This window comes from Rousettus aegyptiacus, unplaced genomic scaffold (genome assembly GCF_014176215.1).
Source record: "Rousettus aegyptiacus isolate mRouAeg1 unplaced genomic scaffold, mRouAeg1.p scaffold_m13_p_15, whole genome shotgun sequence".
Taxonomy (NCBI): domain Eukaryota; kingdom Metazoa; phylum Chordata; class Mammalia; order Chiroptera; family Pteropodidae; genus Rousettus; species Rousettus aegyptiacus.
In genome coordinates, this window is record NW_023416290.1 from 22,655,165 (window position 1) to 22,681,705 (window position 26,541).

At 34.2% G+C, this 26,541-nt stretch overlaps 1 protein-coding gene across 9 annotated transcripts in view; it reads right to left on the reverse strand.

Moving 5' to 3' along the window:
- The window catches only part of SNTG1 (syntrophin gamma 1), a 746,957-nt gene that overhangs the window by 662,049 nt on the left and 58,367 nt on the right, over positions 1–26,541 (reverse strand). The window lies entirely within an intron of this gene.

Below are 26,541 nucleotides of genomic sequence, written 5' to 3' on the forward strand. Positions count from 1 at the left end.
AGGAAATGAAGGACTGAGCAGCAGCTGTGTTCAAAAAGAATGGGGGAGGGTGATAGGTCAAACACATCACGGCCAGTCAGAGAATTTTGTTTTATACAAGAGTGAAGTGGAAAGTCACTGAGGGATATTGATCGGACTTGATTTGACTTCGTTTTAATAAGATTACTTTGAGAACAGACTTGGATGAAATAATAATAGAAGAGGTAGTGTGACATGGTTGGATTCTGATATATTTTGAGAGAAGAGATACTTTCTTGGGGAAGAAATATACATTAAAAGAGAGAAAGAAGAAAGATTTTTGCTTCAATAACTGGAAAAGCAGACACAATGTTTTAAAAATGCAAAAGAGAAGTTCGGATAGAAAAAAAATCAAGAATGAAGCTTGGACATCTTAATTTCAATGGTTTTTGGACATTCAAAGAGTTATGTTGAGATGCTGATATGTAAGGCTGATCTTCAGGATAGAGGTCTTTATTGAAGATACAAACTTCAGAATTAGCAAGTTTTTAAAGTCATGAAACTGGATACAATAACAGACGTCCAAGAATTAAACCCTGGGAGCTGAGAACTTTCCTCTTCTGAAAAAAAAAATCTAAGCCAGAGTAGCTAGTGAGATTGGAAGAAAACAAGGACATCATTTTTGCTTGTTTGTTTATTTGTTTGTTTTTCTGAAAATCAAGTGATAAAATATTTCCAGGGTAAGGGTATGATCAACTGTGACATATGAGCTGATAACTCACTGTCATTGCTAAGATTAGTACTAAGAATTGGTTATAATTTTGATGATAAGATACCAATGCTGACCTTGAAAATTTTCAGTAACAAAGTGAGGGAGAAATATGAGTTGAGTGGATTCATAATGAAATAAGAGTAGGAAAAAATTGGAGACAGGAAGTAGACAACTCCATTGAGGAGTACTAAAAGCAGAGAAGTAAAGTGGTAGTTCATGAAAATCAAAAAAGTTATTTTTTTAAGTTTTTTTAAGTGGAAAAATAACGATATGTCTATATGCTACGAGAATAATCCATTAAGGCCTGGGACTTAACGGTGCCCTAGAGAGAGGAGAGGGAAGAATTTCTAGTGTGATGCCCTGAATATTGAAATACATGGATGGTATTTTAAGGTCATGAAGAATGAAGTGCTCTTTCTTTAAAGAATGTTTTATCAAATATTGTGGAGGAAAAAGAAAATATATTGCTTCTATTTTAACTTTTCAACTTGATACATTTATTATAGGATAATGAGCAATGCAATTCTTACTTCTATGATTTGTAATACTGCAGGTAATTTGGCATATGCCTATTCCCTTGAAAAATCATATCACCCTAAAAGAAATACAGTAGTCGTAAAATATTAGCTACATCTTTCTATTTTATTTATTTTTAAATAAAGAGAATGAAAAAGAATGAAAAAAATAAAAGTTTTAATTGGCTTGTTTTCTAAAATGGCAAAAACAAAACAAAACAAAAATTCTAATTTTAACTTTAAACTTAATCATATATATTTTCCAGTGTTCAGTTACTTACTCTTTTGAATTTCTAAGCTAATTTTTTCTTTAACATTTAGAGTTGACACATTTTCTCTGTTGTTATACTCTGACTGTCAGCATGAATTTATAGATTCAATGAAACTCAGAAAATATTTGTTTAAAGAACTGGACGTTTAGGTCTATAAAACATTTAAACTTCAGGGTAGAAGTGTATCTTGATTACCAGCAAATGAGAAGCCAAACAAATGGTATTCAGTAGCAGGGGAAAACAGAGAGCTATTGAAATAATGGTAATGTCTGAGTTTATGAGTCTGGCTAGTGAGCTATGAGGACGCTGCAGAGAATGTCTTATTACAGAGTTGGTTTTTCATTCTTCATTGAGCCAATATCTATTTTGTCAGTACTCTGAACATTTTGCTACAGTATTCTTTTACGCTAAATAGGTAGTGTGTGTGTGTGTGTGTGTGTGTGTGTTTTAGGTGGGGCACTTCACCTAGATAAATGTTCCCCTCTGCTCTTCAAATTCTCTAAACTGCTGAATGCTATTGAAAAAAAATCACACAACTACATATATTAGTGCCATCATTATTTTATAATTTCCAACTACATTAAACTACATTCCCAACTCTGCCCACTAATCTTTTAATATCAATATTTTCTCCAGTCTTCCTTAGCAGATATATTTTTGAATTGCTTCATTCTTCTCAAACTTAGAACCCTGTGGCCACCTGATTCATTCTCAGAAAATAATTCTATTTTTAATTTTTCTTAAGACATCATTAAAAAATCCTAAATATTTACCCCAAACCCATCAAATATACCTATAGTTGCATCCAACCTTTTTTATTTTTTTAAATCCTGTTTCACACTATTTTGAATGGCCATGTTCGATTTAATGTTGAACTCTTCATCAGACTTTGGGATTTTCTCCACCTTGAAATTTAAAGAATCTCATCAATTCATTATTTCTTTTTCTTTTTTCATTAGTATCTCTCCTTCAACTGGTGTTTCTCAATCTCTGGATTCTCTGATCTTAAAATAGAATCCAAGTTAAAATTGCCTTACTATGGGACCTCAATATCCTTGTCAAAATTATGAGGTGATTTGGCTAGGTAATTACCATATTGATTTTAGCATTTGAATTCTGTTAATTAAAAGACCTACGGGATTTAACATGATAAAATGTCCTTTATGGCATATTAAGACCTAGGATGATTCTAAATGAAATAGAAAAGTAGGCATTATTATCTTTAATATCTTTAAAACACTGGAAAAGTCATGATAAAATTTAATAAACTATAAACTATGTATAATGGATAACTTAGAGGACTAGAATCTTATGTTGTAATTGGTGGAAAGTAGAAAAGTATATAAAGGAAAAAAAATTTCCTCACACATTTACATGTATGAGAAATCAAAAATACTTTCAGTAGGAATAGGATGGTTTATTTGATATTCCATACACTAGTCATGCAACACCACACTCTCTTTGACACAGAGTCCATGGAAAAGTAGTATGCTTATCCTAGGATAAAAAGACTGTCACATATCATTCTCCTTGATCTTCCTAAAGATATAATAATTTTAAATGCACGTATGTATACTTGTATGCTACTACATGTATAAATGCACATATATATACATGCAATTTTTTCCTTCATAAAGGAAAGATTTAGAACATGTAAAATACGAATAACATATTCCTGCAAAAATCATACTTGACTTTCAACTTTCCAATATCATGTATTTAAGGTCACATCAAAGAAGTGAGTAAATGAAAAAAACACTATATAATACCACTGATTGCCTTCACATAAAGCTGATTTCAGTATTTCTGTGTGCATATTATTTACTAAGAATAAATTTTTAGTGATACACCTTGAATTATGTCTGTAAATCAATGGTTAAGGCAATACATAAAACCCAGTTGTTCTCAAGAGGTCCATTACTAGATTAAATTCACTTTTACCCTACAGGGATAATAAACCGTTTCAACTGGGAGAAATGTACTGCTTGGAATTCCACCTTTTTGCTGACGTTAGCCACTATCATGAGAGTTCATTTAAAGTTTCTTCCAACACTACCCATTTATCAATGCAGATATATGTGAGTTTATTTCCAGTTAACTAGGTTTCTGAAGCTCTTTATGTGCACTTACAACTTTAATTCATCATGACTCCCTTTACTATCAGTACCTCAAGTAATGTAAATGTCAACATACTTCAAATAAATATTGTGGAAAATCCTATGTAAAAAATCCTATGTAATAAAATAATAGTTTTCAAATTATATTAAAAATATTTCTGAAATAAAAAAATTACATTGTGATATTGTGATTTGTAACTATAAATATATATTTGGTTTATATCCTTGTCTCTGGCACAAAGTTTTTGAAAGCATTGAAATTTCCTGTGGTGAGAGCAATAATGATATCTTGATATTCATAATGAACTTCTTTCAACCACACCTCAGTTTATGATAATTAAATGACTTTTGGAAAATACCTAAGAATAGGAGCTAGATTCCAGGAGAATCAACCAAATGATCAGATGGTTAGAACTTTCAGGGGAGAAGGGCTGGACATTGAATTAATCAACAATAGCCATTGATTGAATCAATCATGCCTACGTAATAAACCTTCCATAAAAATCCTAAAAGATAAGGTTTTGAGAACTTCTAAGTTGCTGAGCACATGGTGATTCTGAATAAGTGGCTTGCTCAGAAAGCATGGAAGTTCTCCAGGCCCCTTCGTATTTCCTTGTCTTGTGCATCTCTCCCAGTTGGCTCTTCTTGAGTAATAGCCTTTTATAATAACAGTAATCTACTAAGTAAACTGGTTTCCTGAGTTTTGTGAGCCACTCTAGCAAATTAATTGAACCAAAGGAGGGAGCTGTAGGAACCTCCAATTTATATTCAGTTGGCCAGAATTACAGACACCTGGACTTGCAATTGGCAACTGAAGTAGAGGCAGTTTTGTAGAAATGAGCCCTTAACCTGTGAGATCTGACAATCTCCAGATAGATGGTATCGGAATTGAGTTAAATTATTGGGACAGTCAGCATCTGCTGAGAATTAAATTGTTTGGTGGTGTAGGAAAAAGAAAACCCAAAGACTTGAAAATCCATATATATCTGAAAAAATATTCGCACGCCGATGTTCGTAGCAGCATTATTGAAAGTGGCCAGGACATGGAAGCAATCAAAGTTTCCTACGATAGATGATTGGCTAAAGAAGCTGTGGTACATATATACAACGGGATATTACTATGAAGAGATGTAATACTGCCATCTGCAACAACATGGATGGACCTTGAGATAGTCATGCTAAGCAAAATAAGCCAGACAAAAAAGTTGAAAATCACATGCTATCACTTATATGTGGGATATAAACTTAAAAGCAACAAATGAACAGGACAAACAGAGACTCATGGACATGGACTATAGACTAGTGGTTGCCAGTGGGTAGGTGGTGGGGGAGGAGGGGGTAGGTAGACGTGATAAATGGGGTCAAATATATGGTAGCCAAGGAAACTGGTCTTTGGGTAGCAAACACGCAATAGAATATACAGATGTCAAATTATAATGTACATCTGAAAATTATATAATTGTATTAACCAATGTTACTCTAATAAACTTAATTTAAAAAAAAAAACATCATAATTGGTGTCAATTGAAATATGTCAAATTCTAACATGTAAAATTACTAAAAATCAAAATGTTATGGTTGACTTGCTAAAATTGAGTGTATGATCACTGTAGTCCTTTCTCACTGGCAACTCTTTTGTCTCTTCCATCTATACACTTTGGTCTACATAACAATATGATACCATTTCTGAAAGTTATTTATTTTATTATATTCTTAGCTTGCAAACTATTATAGTAATGTAATTGAAAAGTTCCCTTCCTTGACCATTTGGAAATTTACATAATGTAACTTTAAGAATATAGGCAATAGATGTATAATAAGTTTCAGGGTTGTTCAAAGTTTGTTCTAGCACAGGAATGTACACTGTGAGGGAGGCATAGTAGGCAGTATAATATTAGAAAAGAATAGTAGGAGAAAAAATGGGAGAATTCTCCATTAAAGGCACTTTTAAACTTGTCTACAAGTTTTTAGGTAGAAATATGTTTCCATTTGTCTCAAGTATTTCACCTATGAGTAGAATTGCTGAATCATACGGTACTTCTGTTTAACATTTTGAGTAACTGCCAGACTGTTTTCAAAAGTAATTGCACCAGTTTACAATCCCACCGACAGTATATGAAGTCTCCAATTTTCTACATCCTCATCAATGCCTGTATTACCTTTCTTTCTGATCACAGCCATCTTAGTGGATGTGAAAGGCCATAAAATTATGATTTTTACTTGCATTTCTCAAATACAAAAGACTTTGAGCATCCTTCTGTGTACTTTTTGACCATTTCTATATCTTCTTTTGCAGTACAGTCTGTTCAGTCTCTGCTCATTTTTTAATTGGATTATTATCTTTTTGCTATTAAATAATAAGAGTTTCTTATATATTCTAGAGAAAAGTCTATTATCAAATATGTTATTTGCCAATACTTTCCCTAATTTTGTCAATTCTTTTAATGATGACTTTTAAAGAACATAATTATCATTTTGATAAAATCCAATTTATTTATTCTTCTGTGGTGAGTTTCTTTGTTATATCTCTGAAAGTTTCATAATCATAAAGATTTTCTTACATATTTTCTTCTAAAAGACTTATTGGTTTAGATCTTATATTTAGGTCTTTAATATATGGTAAATTCATTTTTGTATATTGTGTGGAGTAAAACTTCATTTTTTTTTTTTTTTGCTTATTAATATCCAATTGCAACAGCACTCATTTGTTAACAAGTCCTCCTTACTCATTTATATGCCTTGGTACAAATAGAAAATAAGTTGACCATAAATGTAAATGTTTATGTCTGGAATCTTAATTCTATTCCATCAATCTGTATGTTTATCCTTTTGCCTATACCACACTGTTTTGATTACTGTAGTTTTATAGTGTTATGAAATCAGAAATCATAAGTCCTCCATTTTTGTTCTTCTTTTTCAATGTAATTTTGCTCATTCTGGGTCTTGTGCATTTTTATATGAATTTTCAGATTACTTTGTAAAATTCTTCAAAAAATAATCAACCTAGGTTTCACTAGAGACTATATAGAATCTTTAGATCAGTTTTGGAAGCATTGCTATCTTAACAGTATTCAGATTTACAATCCATGAACGTAATATGTTAGTGCATTATTTAAGGTTTTTAATTTCTTTTAATATTTTTTTGCAGTTTTCAGATTACATTTCTTCTACTCCTTTTGCTGTTGTAAATGGAATTGTTTTGTTTTATTTTATTTTCCAATTTTTATATAGTATATTGAAATACAATTAATTTTTGCATATTGACATAGTACATTGTAACTTTGCTGAAATCATTTATTCTAATATTTTTGTAGGTTTGTTATTATTTATCTCTATACAAGAGCATATCATTTGCAAATATATATAGCTGTATTTATCCTTTTCCTCCCATTTCTCCTGGAAACTTTAGTACAATGCTGACTACAATTTTTAAGAGCATACATCCTTATTTCATTTTCTGATTGTAAATGGAAAGCATTGATCATTTCACTATTAAATTATGTCAGCTTTGGGTTTTTCATAGAAGCCCTTCATTAGATTGAGGAAGTTCTCTTCTGCTCTTTATTTGTTGAACATTTTAGCATGAAAGGTTTGGGCTTTTGTCATATGTTTTTTCTGTGTATACTTTTGTGATCACTCAGTTTTCCTCTGTCATTGTCAGTATGGTACATTACTTTGATTGATTTTCAGATGTTAAATCAACCTAGCATTCTCGAGATAAATCTCATGTGTTCATAATGCGTAATCCTTTTTATAGGTTGTTGGATTCAGATTATTGGTATTTAACTAGGAATTTTTAAGCCTGTATTCATAAAAAAATAGTGTTCTGTGGTTTTCTTTTCTTGTAATGTTATTAACTGTTTTTGAAAACATATGCCACTGGCCTCATAGAATTTGTTGCAAAGTATTTCATTCTCTTATAGTTTTTGGAAGACTGTTTTTAAAAAATTACTAATACTTTAAAAAAAAATTTTGGTAGAATTCACAAGTGAAGTAATCTATGTCTGGGCTTTATGATAAGTTTCTAAATTAGTAGCTTAATCAATTTACTGGTTTTATGCCTATTCAAATTTTCTAATTTTTTGAGTCAACTTTTATAATTTATAATATCTAAGTTATCTAATTTATTTGTATACAGTTATTTATAGTATCATTTTATATATATGTATATATATATGTATATACATTTTATATATATAGTTTTAATTTTACAAGGTCAATATTGATATCTTTCTTTAATTTCTGCTTTTAGTAATTTGAATCTACTCTTTTTTTACTTGGTCATTCTAATAATAAATTTTGTCTTTTTTTTTTAATTTCAGAAAAATCCACTTTTGAGTTAATCAATTTCCTCTATTGTTCTTTTGTTTTCTACCTTATTATTTTTTTCTATCATGTTTCTTATTCCTTCCTTCTGTTTACTTCATATTCATTTTGTTCTTTTTTTCCATTGTTTCGATAGGATACACTAAGTTACTCATTTGGATTTTTTTATTTAATATAAGTTTTTAATATATCAATTCTTTCTAAACACTGCCTTAGATGCATGCATCAGTAGGGTTTTGTACATTGTATCTTAATTTTCTTTCATCTCTTTAATTGCCATTGTGATTTATTCTTCGACCAATTGGTTATTTAGGAGGTTTCCGTTTAATTTCCATATATTTCAATGGCGTTGAATTTATTGAGACTTGTTTTTAGCCAAATACATAGTTTATCCTAAAGGATGTTCCAAGGGCACTTGAGAAGAATGTGTTTTCTATTGTTGAGTGGAATAATACTGTTTTTCAAGGTTTCTCTCTCCTTATTGATTTTCTTCCTAGATATTCAATCCATTATTGAAAGTGGTTTCTGATGAAACCACTTCATAGTGAAGCTGAAATCTCAAACCATTATTTTTAAAGGATCTATTTATCCCTTCAATCTCGTTAGGTTTTGCTTCATGTACTTTGAAACTCTGTGATTGTTTTATATTCTTGAGGGATTAACCTTTAATCATTATCAATAATTTCCTCATTTTCTCCAGTAACATGTTAATTTCAAAGTACATGTTGTCTAATAATAGTATAGACACTCCATTTTAAATAGTATACAATATGTATTTTTTCATCCTTTTATGTACAATCTACTTGTTTCTTTAAATCTAAAATATATCTCCTGTAGACAGTACATAGTTGGATTTTTTTTCTTTCTTTACCAATCTGAAAATACCACCTTTTGATAATATTTGAGTAGATTAACTCATTCAGATTTAATGTTATTATTGATATAGTTAGATTTATATTTTGACATTACACTTTGGTTTTCTATATATCTCATCTTTTTAAAATTTCTTTCTTCTTTCCTATTTTGGTTTTCAGTAAGTAAATATTTTTATTGTTTAATTTTGATTCCTTCAAATGTTTTTCACTGTTTTTAAGTTGTTTCTTAATGGTTGCCTTAAGACTAATGATGTACATGTTTATTTATCAAAATCTGTTTCAGATATATGTTAACTTAAAATATAACTTAATTATATATAAATGTGACTCTTTTTTGTGCTATTGTTGTTTACAATATTATATTTAGCTATGTTACAAACATGACAATATATTGTTGTAATCATTACCTTACACAATTATATGTCTTTTAAATAATCTGAAAGCATGGACATCAAACATATGTTTGTAGATTTTTATAAAATTAATCATTTTATGTAATATTTCTGGTTCTCGATTTTTTTTCTGTGGATTCACATTATCATCCAGTGTTATATCTTTAATATAGCTTTGCTACCATTTATTTACTTGTGCTGTTATTGTTAAATTGTTATATTTGTACATGTTAAGGGACCAATAATATAATTATATTCATCAGGTAAGAGAAAATGAGAGAATATATCTGCAGGTATGCTTTTAATTGATTGCATAATTACACTAGCATTACTGTGTGTGTGTGTGTGTGTGTGTGTGTGTGTGTGTGTGTGTGTGTAGAGGATTTAAATTACTTGGTATGTTGAGCTTCTCCAAAGTTTAGATTCATTTGTTTTGTTTTCATCTCATTTTGGAAATTTTCCACTGTTATTTCTTTTTACTCTTTTATCTCTCATTCTGGTACTCCCATTATTTCTGTGTTGGTTATTCCCTGAAGCTCTATTAATTTTTCTTTATTTCTCTTCCATTCTTCAGGTTGTGTAATCTCTATCAATCTATCTTCAAATTGGTGATTTTTTTCTGCTAGTTAAAATCTACTAATAAGTCCATCTAGTAAATTTTTCAATTTAATTATTAATTATACTTTTAACTTTTAAATTTCTATTTTGTTCATTTTATAATTTTATCTCTTTATTTATATTGTCTGTTTTATGAGACTATTATTATACCTTCTTTATTTCTTTATGAATCATTTGCATTAGTTCTTGGAATGTATTAATAGTAGCTGCTTTGGTCTTTTTCTGCTAAATCTGACTTCTAGGTCTTCTGTTTTATCCTCCTCCTCCCACCACCATGTATGGATCACTCCTTCCTTTTTTTTTTAACATTCTAATTCTTTGTTAAAAACTGGACATTTTAGATAATATTGTAACAGCTCTGGATACTCATTTGTAACAGTATCCCTTCAAGTCTTGCTGTTTTTACTTTCTTATTTGTCTCATTACTTGGATAGACTACTTCACTGAAATCTTTCCCCCAATATGGGCCAACTCTGCTGTCACTTCTCAGAAGTCACAGCCTGAACCTGTATGCAGTCACCTTGGAATGACAGTAGTTTCCATAGAACAGTTTTGACTGTCTCTTTTCTTGCTTTCTATGTTAAGCTGTTTTTGTTTATTTATATCATATTTGTGAGTTAGCATCCACTAATATCAGACTAATTGCTTTATTATATTTTAAAATGCCCTTTGAGTAAATCGTTCCACAGTCTGATCTAATTAAATTTCGGCTCCTTTGAAGAGGTAGACTTCGAGAATAGAATTTGAGGCTTTTTCCAGCCCTTCTTCTTAGATATACTTTTTCTTCTTACTCTCTCAACTTTTGGTTAGTCCAGGGTTTAACTTGTTGCTCTCATAGAGCTACCAGTCTCCTCTTAATAGCTTTTAACCAAAATTTTCATTGTTTCAATAGCATTTTTAGAAATAAACTTCTCACATTTATTTCCAAATAAAATCATATCTTTTGGACAATCTTAAGACTTTATCTTAATGTCTGCCTATCCTCCTTAGGTAAACTTCCATGTCCCTGTTCCAGAGTTCAGGTCAAGAATGGCAGCCCATTTTTTCTGCAGTTATGCCTATTTTACACTGGGGAATTACATAGGGTCAGGACACCTTGATTTTCTCAGCTTGTCTCTCCCTGCATGAAACCTCTTCCCTATGAATAAACTGAGTCTAATGGAACTGGGGTCCTGATATTTGGCCAGCAGCAACTTGGGTAGAGTTTCTACTTTACAAGTGAGGGGAGCAGGTGAGTAGAAAGACTGAGCCCCAGACCTTCCATCCTCTCTTGCCTAGAATAAAGCTTCTAAAACATGAAGATTGGAGAAATGAGAAATTTTATGGCTCGCCACTCCAAGGGACATTTTATCCTTAAACTGAATTGAGGGGTTGGGAGCCAGGGAAGTTACTTGTGACCCAAATTCAGCATCTCTTTATTTTTACCAAGATTTAGTATATTTCTTTAATAAATATTTCTTCACTAACTATGTCATTTAGATAATTTCTACAGAGTATAAATCATTATTTGTTCATTTTATAATTTTAAGCAGTATGATGTTTCACTGAGGATTGTGAAGCTCCTTCCAGTTATACTGGAAGTCATTCTCCTAGCTCATTCTTATTCTTCTATTTTTCTATACAACCCCTTAATTTTTTATGCTTCCATGATTTTATATTGACCATTGTATATTTTTCTTTCACTCTATGTATTCATCACCTGAATGGAGATGACTTGCAGCTGTCTCTTGAGGTTCAATATGGTTCTTCAACTTGATTTAATATAGTTTCATGGACACCACCATGCTATTAAAACTTAACATTCCCTAAATGGAATCTATCATATTTTCCCAATGTAAACCATGTCTTATTTCCCAATATCGACTAAGACCAAGTGGAATTTCTTATTTCAGGTAGAAAATTTGGGTTACCCTCAAATTTTAATCCCCACTATCAGTTACAAAAGACTTTTCTTCTTCATACTCAATTTCTAGGTATTCGTCAGTTAACCTACACAATATTAAGTATATACTCAAAACTCTGTTTCAATGAAGCTACTATATTTAAAAAATGCAAAAAAAAAAAAGATTAATTATGTATAATGTCATCGCCTTGCTCTATGTAAGGCATCCAGTTTAAACGTAATTGGTTTAATTAAAGGTCAGAATCTTACCCAGTTATATGTTGACGGGGACCTGCTATATTCTAAATATTTGTTTCCAGTCCCCAACTCAATTCATATGTTAGAATTCCAATGACTAATGTGGTGAAGCCTGTGGGAGGTGATTAGGTCATGAAGCAGGAGCCCTCATGAATGAGATTAGAGTTTTATAAAAAAGGGCCTTAGAGAGATTGCTTGCCCCTTGTACCATGTGAGAAAGCAGAAAGAAGTTTTCAGTTCATATCCCAGAAGAGGGTCTTTACTAGAATCTGGTCATGCTGGCACCCTGATCTTGGACTTACAACCTCTAGAACTGTGAAAAATAAATTTATGTTGTTTGTAAGCTATCTAATCTATGACTCTTGACCTCATTAGCCTATAATGGTTAAAACTGCAACTTTCACAACTTAAATGAAATGGTTTTTAATATTTTAGCAATAACCTTATGCTATATTGTTTTTTTTTTATTTAAAAAAAAAAACTAACTGTACAATACAAAGCTTTCAGAATTTTTAAAAATTCTATACTGTTGTACCAGTTAATGAAGATGAAAAATAATTTTTGGTAGAGATGTAAAAGTGAAAATCTGTGTACAATAGCTCTCACACTTTAATATTTTTTTTAAAAAAGTAAGTGAACTACTTTCTCTATAAAGCTAAATTCCCAATTCATTATAATAAAGGAAGACAAAATTTTTTAGAGCATGAATGGAAAAGTATATTTACTTTGAAGTCATAAATGAAACATTAAAACAAGTTCAGTCCACTGAAAGAAAAAGTTGAACAAAACAATCATCATTGTTCCCTTTTACTTAATATTTGGTAACAGATTATATCTACATGAAATTAGAAGTTAAGGAGTTGTTTAGAAAAATATTAACATCTACTCTACTTACATTATTGTTTAAATATTTATACAATTTTGTTCAACTACAAATATATGGTCTTTTATTATGTTATTTTTATTTCACATGAATACATTATTCTTTTTAGTTTTGTTAGATTTCAATTACTTATATTATTTTTTATGCATTTACAACTCCATTTATAAGTAAAGTGTTTTTGAAACTTTCTTTTAAAATTATATTTTATTATAACAGACTGAACAGACTAAAGCATGGTCTCAAATGAGCACTTCATGTATACTCTAAGACATTTCATTATCTGAGAACTAGCTGAATCAATTAGAACACTTTTCTATAGAATTGATCTTACATAGATTTTTGTTATTACTATGGATTTTTTTGAATTTTTAATGAGTATGTTGCAGAAAAATCAAACCAGTAAGAAACCAAGCACCACTTGGAGAGTTGGAGAAATCAAGTTTTTTACACCAGTGGTCCCAGAAGAGCTAGCACTCTGAAGATCTGGGCCCCAGGCTCAGGGTAGCCTTACTTCCATAAGGCTTATCTGCAATATATCTGTTATCTAGACAGAACAAGCAAAGCAGAAACATCTGTCGTTTAGACAGAACACTCAAAGGGGAGAGTGAGTCTTCAGTTGATCTGGAGGTCACCCTGCCCTTTGGCCTATGTGACATGCATGTCTACAGAAGCAGAACAAAGAGCTGATTATAAGGTTAACCATTTGAGTGGAAAATTCCTCTTCAATCCTCCCTTTTAATGCTCTTTAAATTCTTATAGAGCATAATTTTCTTGGCTAGGGGCTGGTATAAAGGGTGGTCTGGATGTCACAACCATTTGTAACTTTATGGATTTTAGGCATGAGGAGACAAACTTGAAAAGACAGTTCATTGATATGGGAACCAAATAAGAAATCTATGAAGAGCTTTTCCTCCTGCTATCTGTAGTCCGCTCTCTTTATAAATGGCTCCATGTGCATTCAAAGGCATACCTTGAGTCAGTATAGGTATTGAGCCGTTTCCCTTCAGTGTGCCAGAGTGTTGGATGAGTGCCCATAACTCGGCCTGCTGCGCCGACCAGCCCTGTGGCAGACCCTCAGCTCTGATTACCTTATCTGTAGTTGTTATTGCATAGCTGGCTTTGTGCTGTCCGCATGGATAGAGCTGCTCCCATCTGTGAACAATACCAATTCTGAGTTCTGAAGAGGAACGTCAGTCAGGTCCAGCCTGCTTGAGTAGACTTCATCCATGACCTCTTCACAATCATGGTTGAGAGGTCCCTCCTCAGTGGGCAAAAAAAAGCAGCAGGGTTCATCATCTGTACAATCTAGAGGTGGACACACGGATTTTCACAAATCAGACCCTGATAATGAGTTATCCTGGCATTGGTCAGCCACTTGTATCCCTGATTATTCATTAATGCAGTAACAACATGGGGGACCTTTACATTTATATTCTGTCCCAGAGTGAGCTTGTCCACTTCTCTGACCAGGACAACTGTGGCAGCTAAGGCCTGGAACATGGCAGCCATCTCAGGGCCACTGGATCTAGCCATTTGGACAGATAGAGCAGGCATTCTTCTTATATATGAGAGGTTAAAGTCCTAATGCTGGGGCACTGTCAAAAGTCTCTTTATTCTTCTGAAGGCCTTTTCTTGTCTGAAACCACATTCCAGGAGGTCTTTACCAGACCCAGATTTGACCTTGTACAGTGGCTTGACAATTTCAGAGAAACATGGTATTCAGATCCAGCAGAAGCTGGCAGCCCATAGGAATTTGCAGGCCACTTTCTTAGTGTTTCGCTGAGGTATCAAACAGATGGCCAGTTTCTTTTCATGCCCAAATGCCCAGGGTCCTTCTGAGATGATGAAACCAAGATATCTGACCTCTTGTTTGGAGATTTGAGCCTTCCTACATGACACCTTGTATTCCATGGTAGAGATTATGGCCAACAAGGCTCTAGTACCTTTCCATCAGTCTTCTTGAATGAAGCTAGTCAGCAACAGGTCATCTACATACTGAAGTAGAGTGTAGTTCAAAGTCTCTCCAGGGAAGGCAGCAAGATCTGTGCCCAGTGTTTTGCCAAACAAGGAGGTGAGTTCTTGAAGCCCTATGGCAGTCGAGTCCAAGTAAGTGTGTCTTTCTCCCAGTGTGTAGGTCTTCCCCTTCAAAGGCAAACAAAGGCTGGCTGGCTGACGATACCTAGAGGCAGAGGCGTCTTTGAGTACTAGGTTGTCCTAGTGGACTTGGCAGAATGAGTGAGCAGTTCAGTCTCCCATGGCCCCAAAGATAGTTGTTGTTTGGTCTGTGAGGGGAGTCATGGGTGTGGTTACCACAGTGTTCAGCTCCAGTGTTTACCATAAAGGTCATTGATTGCCCCTCACCTCCCTACTTCTGTTATGATCGTGGGAGCCCAGTTGCCCCTAGTCTGACTTTGCTCCAGCCAGACTGATAAGGTCTTGGGTGACTGGCTCAGGCTGGTATTTTTCTTTACGAGATTGATTGAACTTTTTTGACCCTTCAGATTTCCTCCCCCAGTGGGGGCACTTGTTTTTCCAAAGGCCAGTCTCTTTGCAGTAGGTTCATTGGTCGTGGCATAGTGGTGGTCTCCTTTTGGACCCTCCCTTCCATGGGGGGAGTACTATGTTGTACCAGGCCTGGTTTCCTTAATGCAGCTGCCAGCAGGGACACCTTTTGTTTAAAAGGCCTAATATCTCTCAGAGAGTCATCTGGAAGGCCGCAGGCTATGTGGCCGAAGGACTCAGACTTGGCAGCTGCTCATTTGTTGAAGAGGCAAAGGCACCGATGGCGGAGGGCTGTCTGGTAATTGAGGGTAGAGTGTATGTGCAGGGACTGGCAGAGCTGTTGGGATGTACAGCGATGGGAAGAAAGGTTCTTCCTCAGGGTCCCCTTGGCAGATGACTCTTGCTGGCTCTTTCTTGTCCTTTCCCCAAGTTGGTCAGGTCACAAGTACCTAACTCTGTTGCTGCATATTTGCATAGAAACCAGGTCCATGAGGGCACTACAGTAGTGATTTGCAACCATGAGTCTACGTATGGAAACTTGTCTAGATGTCCAGGGGTCCCTGTCACTACCCAGTACACAGCTCTAACAGTGAGGAGGTCCAGGGTCCCTTCTGAAGGCCATCCTACTCTGAAGGCAAGCCATTCAAGCTCACAAAGAGTACAAAGTTTTCCTGGGGTCAGCTTGACCCCATTATCCCCTGGGAAACCTTTCTTAAAATTCTTCAGCATACAATTTAAGACAGTTGGCTTAAAGGAATCTTCACCCATATTGCCTTAGGGAGCTTCCTAAGGGAGGGGGAAAATAAATCAATTGTCTCTCCTCCCAACCCCCCACCCCACCCAGTGTATCCCACCCTCTGTGAGTGGCTCAAAGACAAAGGAGGGTGGTTGCCTCCTCCAAAGAGGAGACCACTCAGGTGTTTGTCTGGCCATGTCCTGAAGAAGCTTAGGTTATGCTCAGCTGTAGCGAACTCAGCTTTGTGACTTACGATTGAACACTAGTCCAATGCCACCCTGGACCATATGCCATGCACCACAAAATCACAGATGAGCCCACTCAAAATCTGTAGCCTGTAGGGGACCTTATGGATGCCCAACCATGGAGCCACAAATTCATACCTGACCAAGTCAAACTGGCCAGGCCTCTCATTCACGCATGCATTCACATACCAGAGATTAAAACATTGTCTCCCACCTTTTGGAAGGCCCTGATCTTTGTCTTTGCTCCTTCCTGGGAAGACCCTGATGTTTTCCCCTGCTGGGAAGACCCTAACTTGTGTCTTCTAACTGAAGACTTTAGGAGATGATCAAGCTCCTCTTCCATCCGAAGATGGTACCTGACTGGAGTACTGAGCCCCAGGGCCATATTTTATCCTGTGGCCATTTCTGGTGAGTTGGTCCAACACTCTTTTGAGTCTGGTCAGGGCTTTGCCATCCAGAGAGTCGGAGCACCAGTCCAAAAGAGAACCCAAAATACCATCAGGTGGTGCACCTCCTCGTTCATCTTGGAGCCCCTCTGGCCTGGCCCAGCCAAGCCACTGGTCCAGTGGCTTAAAGGGCCAATGTGGCTGGAATCTTGCTGGGGCCTCCAGAAATGTGGAAAAAATTAGACCATCGAAAAACCAAGCACCATTCAGAAAGTTGGAGAATTCAGGTTTATTACACTGGCAGTCCCAGAAGAGCTAATGCTCTGAAGATCTGGGCCCCGAGCTCAGGGGTAACCTTACTTTCATAGGGCTTATCCCCAATACATCTGTTATCTAGACAGAACAAGAAAAAATGAGAGTGAGTCTTCAGTTGATATGGAGGTCACCCTATCCTTTGGTTTATATGGCAAACATGTCTACAGAAGCAGAACAAAGAGCTGATTACAAGGAAGATTCCTCTTCAAGTAGAATTTTAGAGCCCTCTACAAAAACTCCTCTTCTAAATTAGAAAGATCATATCAAATGTATGAGCACAAATATAGATAATTATCATTCTCATCTGGTAAAGAATGACAAAGTAAGCATCTGTTTATAAAATCAAAGTTTTAAAAAGCAATCACAAGAAGTCATTACCACCTATGGTGAGAAACTATAACACCATCAAGAACAAAATTGCTGACTTATTTGAAATAGCCATTTGATTGTCAAAACTTTTAGTAATATAAACTGAATGTTTCTTAATTTAACTGTATTTACTGTACGTTATATAATTTACATAAAATATTTTGAATCATTAACACCCTCACCTCGTAAGTCTAAGGAAAAAATCTATTTTCACCTCTAAATAAAAGCCCAACATCCCTACAGAAAATTCTATAACAACTTAATAAAATTAATATTCTCTAGATAGATATTAAGAATGATCTCTTCAATATTTATTTTAATAGAGTAAAAGCATTATGTTTACTTCTACTTTTACAACATTTACAGAATGTTTCGACTATCAATTTTGGCTTTTGTAACCTTCACTCTCAATTCCTAATTGTGAAGTTTTACTTCCTAATCCTGGGCACCAGAAGAGAGTTGATTAATTAGGATTCAATCAAAAATGCGTTTGAGATCATTTTCCTTCTATAAATTGATAAGGCAGAGGTCAGAAAATGTACTCTACGAGGAGAAGAGATTGCTTTCTGCTACAGATAATTAAAAATTTAACATTATAAGGTAACAACTTTCATGACACTCCACAAAATATTTTAATAGTATTGTATGGGAAGTTTACCATTTTATTAATAAAATCGGCTAAGCATAAATTCAGAAATGTTTAACCTATATAATACTTAGTATAATAATCTCTTTCTATTACAAAGTGTCAAGTCTTCAATTTACTTCCAATGGAATATATTGACGGTTTCGAAAAAAAAGAACAAATCATAGTAATTTAGCAATGTACATTATATATTTAGGTCTAAGATAGGGAAAACTTAATCCCTCAAATCATTCATTTGGTGCTATCGAAAATAAACTAGAGTGATGTCAGAAGCATGGTAGCTTGAGGAATCTCCTCATATCTTTCTCCTTGCAATAACAATAAGCTGAACATCTACAACTCAACAAATAACACCCAGCCTACACACAAGCACACCTGAGAGTTCTGCACATCAGAATATCCTAAGGTGAACAAATCCATAGGAGTCTGGGAGGCAGATAAGGAGTGAGAAACAAAGGAGCTGCCGTACAGAGGCAGAGCTTCCTAAAAGAAATAGAGGAAGGGATCATTTTATGTCAGGTTTTGGAGGTCTTGACCAGTGCTACTTGAGTGATCAGCATATTCCATGCAGCAGAACCAGGGATATGGGCAGAGAGCAGGGCAGAAACTGAGGGTGGAGGGGCAACAGCTGTGGTTTAGCAACTGCCATTGCCAAGAGAGAGGCTGAGTCATGAGCCTAGCTGTGCTGCTCCTCCACCAGCCCAAAGCACCCTCCCCCATCCCAATATCCTGTCAAAGCTAACACCACCAAGCCCAGAAGAATTTGCACAACCAATACTGAAACATACACTACAGCCAGTATCAGAGACAGGCACAGTAATATTGAAGCAAGACAGCTAACACCTGGGGGACAGTACAAAGGGAAGGGAAATAGTTACACACACTGCAGACCTCTCTCAATCAACCCCACCCCCACCCAGTCAGGCTGAGTTGGAAAGAAGTAACATAATGCTGCATTCGACTGTTAGGTGAGTAACAGGATGTTAGAAGCTCTTTAGAAACTCAGAGCATCATCCATCACACCCTTTTATGGAGGTGGAGCCTTGGGACTGAAGCAATGCAGAGGAGACACATACCAGAGAAGAAAGGGTATTTTTAGCCTCAAAGAACAAATCCAAGAGTCTTGGATTCCACCTACTGGAAATCAAAAAACAAAACAAAAACAAAAATAAAAAACAACTTCTCATCAATCTGATAAAGAGAGATCACTATATAATAAATTTTCTTAAAAAAAAAAAGTAAAAAAGAGTACACTACCATTAATGTCCAGGCAGAGAAATAGCCCATCAAACCCCATGAATAAACAAGGTGACAAGGCAGCTCAGAAAGAGAGTGAAAATCTCCAGATAAGATTAAAGATATATAAACATGTGATTTAAATGACAGAGAATTCAAGGTTGCATTTCTGAAAAATACTCAACAAGATGCAAGAAAATTCTAACCAAGAATTCTAAGAAATTAGAAACAAAGTAAATGGATAAAATGAACACTTTACCAAGGAGATTAAACCCCTAAAAAAGAACCAAATCCAAATAAAACTTCTGGAGATGATGAACACATTAAAAGAGATGAAGAATGAAATAGCAAGCTTGGGAGATAGAGCTGATCAAATGAAGGAAAGATTTAATGATAGAGAAGACAGAAATCCAGAAATGATGCAGAAGGAAGAAGAGACTCAAGAATGAAAAAAAAAAATTAAAAATTCTACAAGAACTGTCTGATACCATCAGAAAATAGCAATTTAAAAATAATGGGTGAACCAGGAGAAGAGAAGGGGAAGGAAACAGAAAGCATATTCTAACAGTTGATGAGAATTTCCCAAACCTATAGGAAAACTGGATTTTTGAAACCAAGAGGCAAACAGAACACCCAATTATCTCAACCCAAAAAGGTCTTCTCCAAGACACATTATAAAAATTGTCAAAAATTAATGACAATGAAAGAATTCTCAAGGTAGCCAGAGAAAAGAAGACAGTAACTTATAAAGGAAAACCCGTTAGACTATAATAGAACTTCTCAGAACAAACTTTACAAGCAAGGAGGGGGTGAAATTGAATAGTCAACTATTGAAAGAAAGAAATTATCAGCTAAAAGTAATATATCCAGCAAGGTGCTCTTTTAATTATGAAGGAGAAAGAAAAGCCTTTCCAGACATACGAAAGCTGAGGAAATTCTCCACCACAGGTCTGAATTACAGAAAATACTAAAGGGAATCATTCTATCTGAAACAAAAAGAGCAAAAATACATGCTATGAATAAGACTACTAATAAGAAGACAGAAGCAGGGAAATATAAATCTTATTTTTAAAAGGGTATTATAAGTTTAAACATTACATAATGGTAAAGGCGAAAAATAAAAATAAAAAATAAAAATAAAAAAAAACCTACTCTAAAGAGAGAAGATAACAGCTACTACAATTTAGAAATGAACATTCAGCATACATAGCAATAATTTGAGGCAACAAAAACAGAAAAGAGGCGGAAGTAAAGATTCAAATCTGCAAAGGGGAATGAGATAAGGTACATCCAGAAGAAAAAGGACTACTGTATATGTATAACTATTCTTTACATAAACTTAATGGTAACCGTACTCTATAAGTCCAGAACTGAGACATATAATCTAAAACAAGAGGGAGCAGAGGAAAAATCCATAAAACACCATCAAATTAAAATAATAGACAGAAACTGAAAGGCAAAGAAATAATGAGGATACCGAGTTACCAGAAAACAAAAGTACAATGGCAATAGGAAAACCTCATTTCAATAATCACTTTTAATGTAAATGGATTGAACTCACCAATAAAAAAGCACAGAAAAGTAGATTAGATCAAAAAACAAAACACAACCATATGCTGCCTTCAAGATACATATCTCAGTTCCAAAGACAGATATAGACTCAAAATGGAAGGGTGGAAATTATATTCCAAGCAAATGTCATTCAGAGATAAATGGGTATAGCTGTTCATATATCTGACAAAATGAACTTCAAGATAAAAATGGTAAAGATAGACAACAATGGACACTTCCTAAACATAAATGGGCCATACATCAAGGAGATCTAAGACTTATATCTATGTTCCCAATCAGGGAGCCTCAAAATATAATAACTAACAGAACTAAAGGGAGAAACTGAAAAAAAAAAAAACAATTATATTAGGGGACGTAAATATCCTACTGTCAGTTATAGATAGATCATCCAAACAGAAAATTAATAAGGAAATATTAACCATAAGTGACACATTAGACCAATTGTACATAATCAACATTTATAGAGCCTTTCATCCCAAATCATCAGATTAAACATTCTTGTCTAGTGCACATGGAACATTGTCAAGCATAGACTATATGTTGGGACACAAAACCAGCCTCCATAAATTTAGGAAGATTGAAATCATAACAAGTATATTCTCTGACCACAATGCTTTGAAACTAGAGATTGACTATAGAAAGAGAGTGGGAAGAACTACACATATGTGTAGATTAAACAACACACTAATGAAGAATGACTAGGTCAGAGAAGGAATAAAAGAGAGATCAAGAGATACATAGAAATGAATGATACTAATAATACAACATATCAAAAATTTTGGATAATAGCAAAAGCAGTAATAAGAGGAAAATTCATATCATTACAGGCCTATCTTAAGAAACAAGAATTAGTCCAAAAACACAACCTAATATTATACCTTAAAAAGCTAAAAAGAGAAGAACAAATAAATGCAAAGTCAGCAAAAAAAAGAGAGAAGATAATGAAAATTAGAGCAGAATTAAATAAAATTGAGAAAAAATGCAATAGAAAAAAATGCAACAAAGAGCTGGTTCTTTGAGAAGACTATTAAAATTTACAAACCCTTGGGGAGACTCACTAAGTAAAAAAGGAAAAGACACAAATAAACAAAATCAGAAATGAAAGAGAAGAAATCATGACAGATACCACTAAAATAGAAAGGATCATATAAGAATACTCTAAAAATTATATGCCAACACATTTAATAACCTAGAACAAATGGACAAGTTCTTAGAAATATACAACCTTCCTAGACTGAATCATGAAAAACTGAAAAATCTAAACAGACTGATCAACAGTACAAAAATTAAAATAATCATCAAAAACCTCCCCAAAAGTGAAAGTTCAAGACCAGATAACTTCACCGGTGAATTCTTCCAAACATTCAAAAGAGATTGAAGACATATTCTTCTCAAACTTTTCCAAAAAATTAAAGAAGAGGTAATACTTACTACCTCATTTTGTGAGGTCAACATTCCCCTTATACATAAACCTGGTAAATATAACACACAAAAAAAGAAAATGACAGTCCTGTGTCAACATTCAAAAATTCATAGCATTCCTATACTCTTATAGAGAATTGTTAGAAAAAGAAATGAAAAAAAATCCTTTTCTAATTGCAGCAAATAGAATAAAGTATCTAGGAATAAACTTAATGAAACATGAGAATGACCTATAAACTGAAAACTATAAGACATTATTAAAAGAAACTGAAGAAGACGCAGAGAAATGGAAATATATTTTATGATTATGGTTTGGAAGAATCAACATAGTTAAAATATCCTTATTACCTAAAGTACTATATAGGTTAAATGCAATCCCCATCAAAAACCCAACAGCAATTTTTAAAGAAATAGAACAAAAAACCATCAGATTTGTATGGAAGCATGAAAGACCCTAAATAGTCAAAGCAATCCTGAGAAAAAAGATAAAGGCCAGAAGTATCACTTTGTCTGACTTTAAGTTATACTATAAAGCAACAATAATCAAAACAGCATAGTATTGGCGGGGGCGGGGGTGGGGAGGAACAGACGTAAAGACCAATAGAACAGAATTGAGTCTGGAAGTAAACTGCTGCATATGTGGGCAAATAATTTTCAACAAAGGAGCCCAAACCATACAATGAAAAAGGAAATCCTCTTTAATTAAATGATGCTGGAAAAATTGAAGAGCCACATGCAAAAGAATGCAACTAGACTGTTGTCTATCACAACACACCAAAATTAACTCAAAATGGATTCAGGACCTGAATATAAGACCCAAAACAATAAATTGCATAAAAGAAAACATCAGAACTAAATTCAAAGCCTTCAATTTAGAGAGAATCTTATGAATTTGTTCTCAAAGGCATGGAAAGTAAAAGCAAAAATAAATGAATAGGAGTATATCAAACTAAAGAGCTTCTGCTCAGCAAAGAAACTGCCCATGATACAAACAGAGAACCATTGGAATGGGAGAATATATTTGCAAATAATGCTTTTGATAAGGGCCTGCTATCCAAAATATATAAAGAACTTATACTACTCAACAATAAAAATACAAACGATCCAATTATAAAATGAGCAGAGAACCTGAACTGACACTTCTCCTAAGAAGATATACAAATGGCCAACAGACATATGAAAAGATGCTCAATTTCATCAGCTATTAGGAAAATGCAAATCAAAACTAAAAGGAAATACCATCTCACATTTGTTAGAATGACTATGATCAATAGGACAAGTAATAACAAGTGTTATCAAGGGTGTGGGCAAAAAGGAACACTCAGACACTACTGGTGGGAGTGCAATCACTATAGGAAACAGTATGTAGGTTCTTTAAAAAACTAAGAATCGACTTACCATATGATCCAGCAATCCCTCTTCTGGATATTTATCCAAATAAATAAATAACCTGAAAACATTCATCTGCAAATGAATATACACCCTAATGTTCATTGCAGCATTATTCACTGTGGCCAGGACATAGAAGCAACTGACATGTCCATCAATAGATGACTGGATAAAGATGTGCTACATATATACAATGGAATATTAATCAGCCTTAAGAAAAAATGAAATACTGCCATTTGTGACAACAGGGATGAACATTAAGATTATCATGCTAAGTAAAATAAGTCAGACAGAGAATGTTGAGAACCATATGATTTCCTCATATATTGCATATAAAACTGAAAGCAACAAACAAATGTGACAAACAAACAGAGACTCATGGCCACAAATTGTGGATTAGTGTTTACCAGAAGGAAGGGGAGGGGGGTAGATCAATAGTGGTAAAAGGGATCAAATAGTTGGTGATGGAAGGAAATCTAACTCTGGGTGTTGAACACAGAATTCAATATATATATGACATACTGTTGAATTTTGCACTTGAAATTTATTTCATTTTATTAATTGATGTCACCCGAATAATTTTTAATTAAAAAAAATTGAGGAAGGAAAAAGGAAGGAAGGAAGGAAGGAAGGAAGGAAGGAAGGAAGGAAGGAAGGAAGGAAGGAAGGGAGATAGGAAGGAAGGAAGACAGACAAATTACATTTGATTTTTTTCCTATCCAAGAGAAATATACTGTTTAAAAATGACAAAAACAAAATATGGTCAGTATGAATTAAATTTATAATGTTTGTGCTTTATTCAAAATCAATTTGTTTTTAAATCTATGACTTAGAACCTAAAATGCCCCCAAAAGAAGCTAGTATATAGAGTCAGAAAAATGGTGAACATAGAACAAGACAGAATTGTGCTTCACAGCAATACATTAGATTTGCATACGCCCAAAAGTTATACTTTAGCAGGGCCTCAGGGCAACAGTCCTCTGTGTTCATTTCATTATGATCAAATGTTCTCATGAATAAAATTAAATATAAAATTCCAAATCTTAAGTAGGGCAGTATTTTTTGCATACTATAGAGAGGTGGCAAAGAAATGGGAACTAACCATGGTTCTTTTCTACATTGCTCTCCAGCAAAGCTTTTAAAAGCACCAGGACAAGTATATTGCATCACCCCATGACTTCGATGGCTGCTACTTATAAGTTGTTTCTCAATGACCAGGGTCTGTGTGGGCCATCAGCAGATAAATTAGGGATAGAAGAGCAAGGACAGTAAGTTATTGTGGCCACTTAGGCAATACTGAGTTATATACATTATTTCACTTGCTTATTTGAGTTCACATATCACAAATTATTTCAGTATTAAAAGGCAAATGTGATTATTTATAATGTATTTAGAGATCCCAAAGAGAAAATAAAGGATTCATTAAATGTATAAAGTTCATTTTTTGTACAAAATGACCAAATTTAGACTTTTTATCGAACTCAGAATAAACTATACCATATGTATGAAGTCATATAAAATGTCTAATTTTATAAAAGTGTTATTTGAACTTTGAATTTCAAATTATATGACTTTTATAGTTGTCTATAGACAACTATTTCTTAAATATAATTCAGAAGATGTCTGTTAAATTTTCTCCCTTGTCATAGTTAAGTTCCATGAAATATAATCATCTGTCAAAGACAATCTGCCAAGCATCAAAATGATTGCAGAACCATGTAACTATGTTTGAAGTTTTATGGTCCGTGAAACCATTCTGGAATAAATCCTCCTATTCCTGTATCAGCTCTTTGGTTAAGTATGAGAAGAAACTGTCTTCATGAAAGTTCAGTAGTCTTACTTTAGATAACTTTTTAGCCTTTGAAGAAAACTACATTAAAAGTATTCAAAGTATATACTATTCAATGCTATTTAAAAATTAGTGACTTTCCAGATCCGATTGTGGCTTATTAATTGAATTAAGTTGATTGAACTATATGTTACATCTTTCATGGTTTAATACTGACTGTAAGTTATTAAACGCGTGGATCTAAATATTAATTGCGGTTACAGCATTCTTGGATGGAAACCTATCTCTCCCCTTGGGCCGTACTATCTTATCTCTTCGCCTCCTAAATTCCATAGGGCTGCAACCTTCCTTAGCGTGGCTCATCTCTTTCTGAAATGTACTTTCAATAAATCTTACTTTTTCTCAAAAAATAAATAAATAGGAGTTTGAAGAAATATGGCAGAATGAGAGATGTCCACAGATCTCTCTCCTTGAAAGAACAATAACCTGAACATATAAAACTAAACATAAAACACCCAAACTGCACACCAGCATGCCTGAGCATGGGATCTGAGCATAAGAGTTACCACAGGCCAGAACCCTGGATGTTGGGTGGTGGACTTAGAGAAATAAAGAAGCTGCCTCCTGTAGGAGAAGCGGAGAGGGGAAAGGTGCAATGAGTTCCCTGAATAGCCCTGCCTGGGAGTGCTGTGAGCTGCACATGACCAGCAATGGAGCCCAGTCATCAGGGCAGAAAGCAGAGAAGCAAGATGGAAGAGGAACAACAGTTGATTTTTACCAGCCACAGTTCCAAAACCGAGGCTGTAGCTCCCAACTTCCAACCCAGAGGGCCCCTTCCCCTATATCCTCCAAGACCAAACATCATAGAGCCCAGGGGAATCTAAGCAAATGCTACTGAAACTGTCACTAACACTGACAGGGACTGAGACTGAGAGTAGTGAGCTCGATTAAACAACTATAAGGAAAAAAAAAAACCATTATTAAGGCTTTATATAAATCAGGGACCCAAAAGGCTTAGACACCACCTGCTGGAAATCAAAAGTAAAGTGCCTTCTTTGCAATAGGC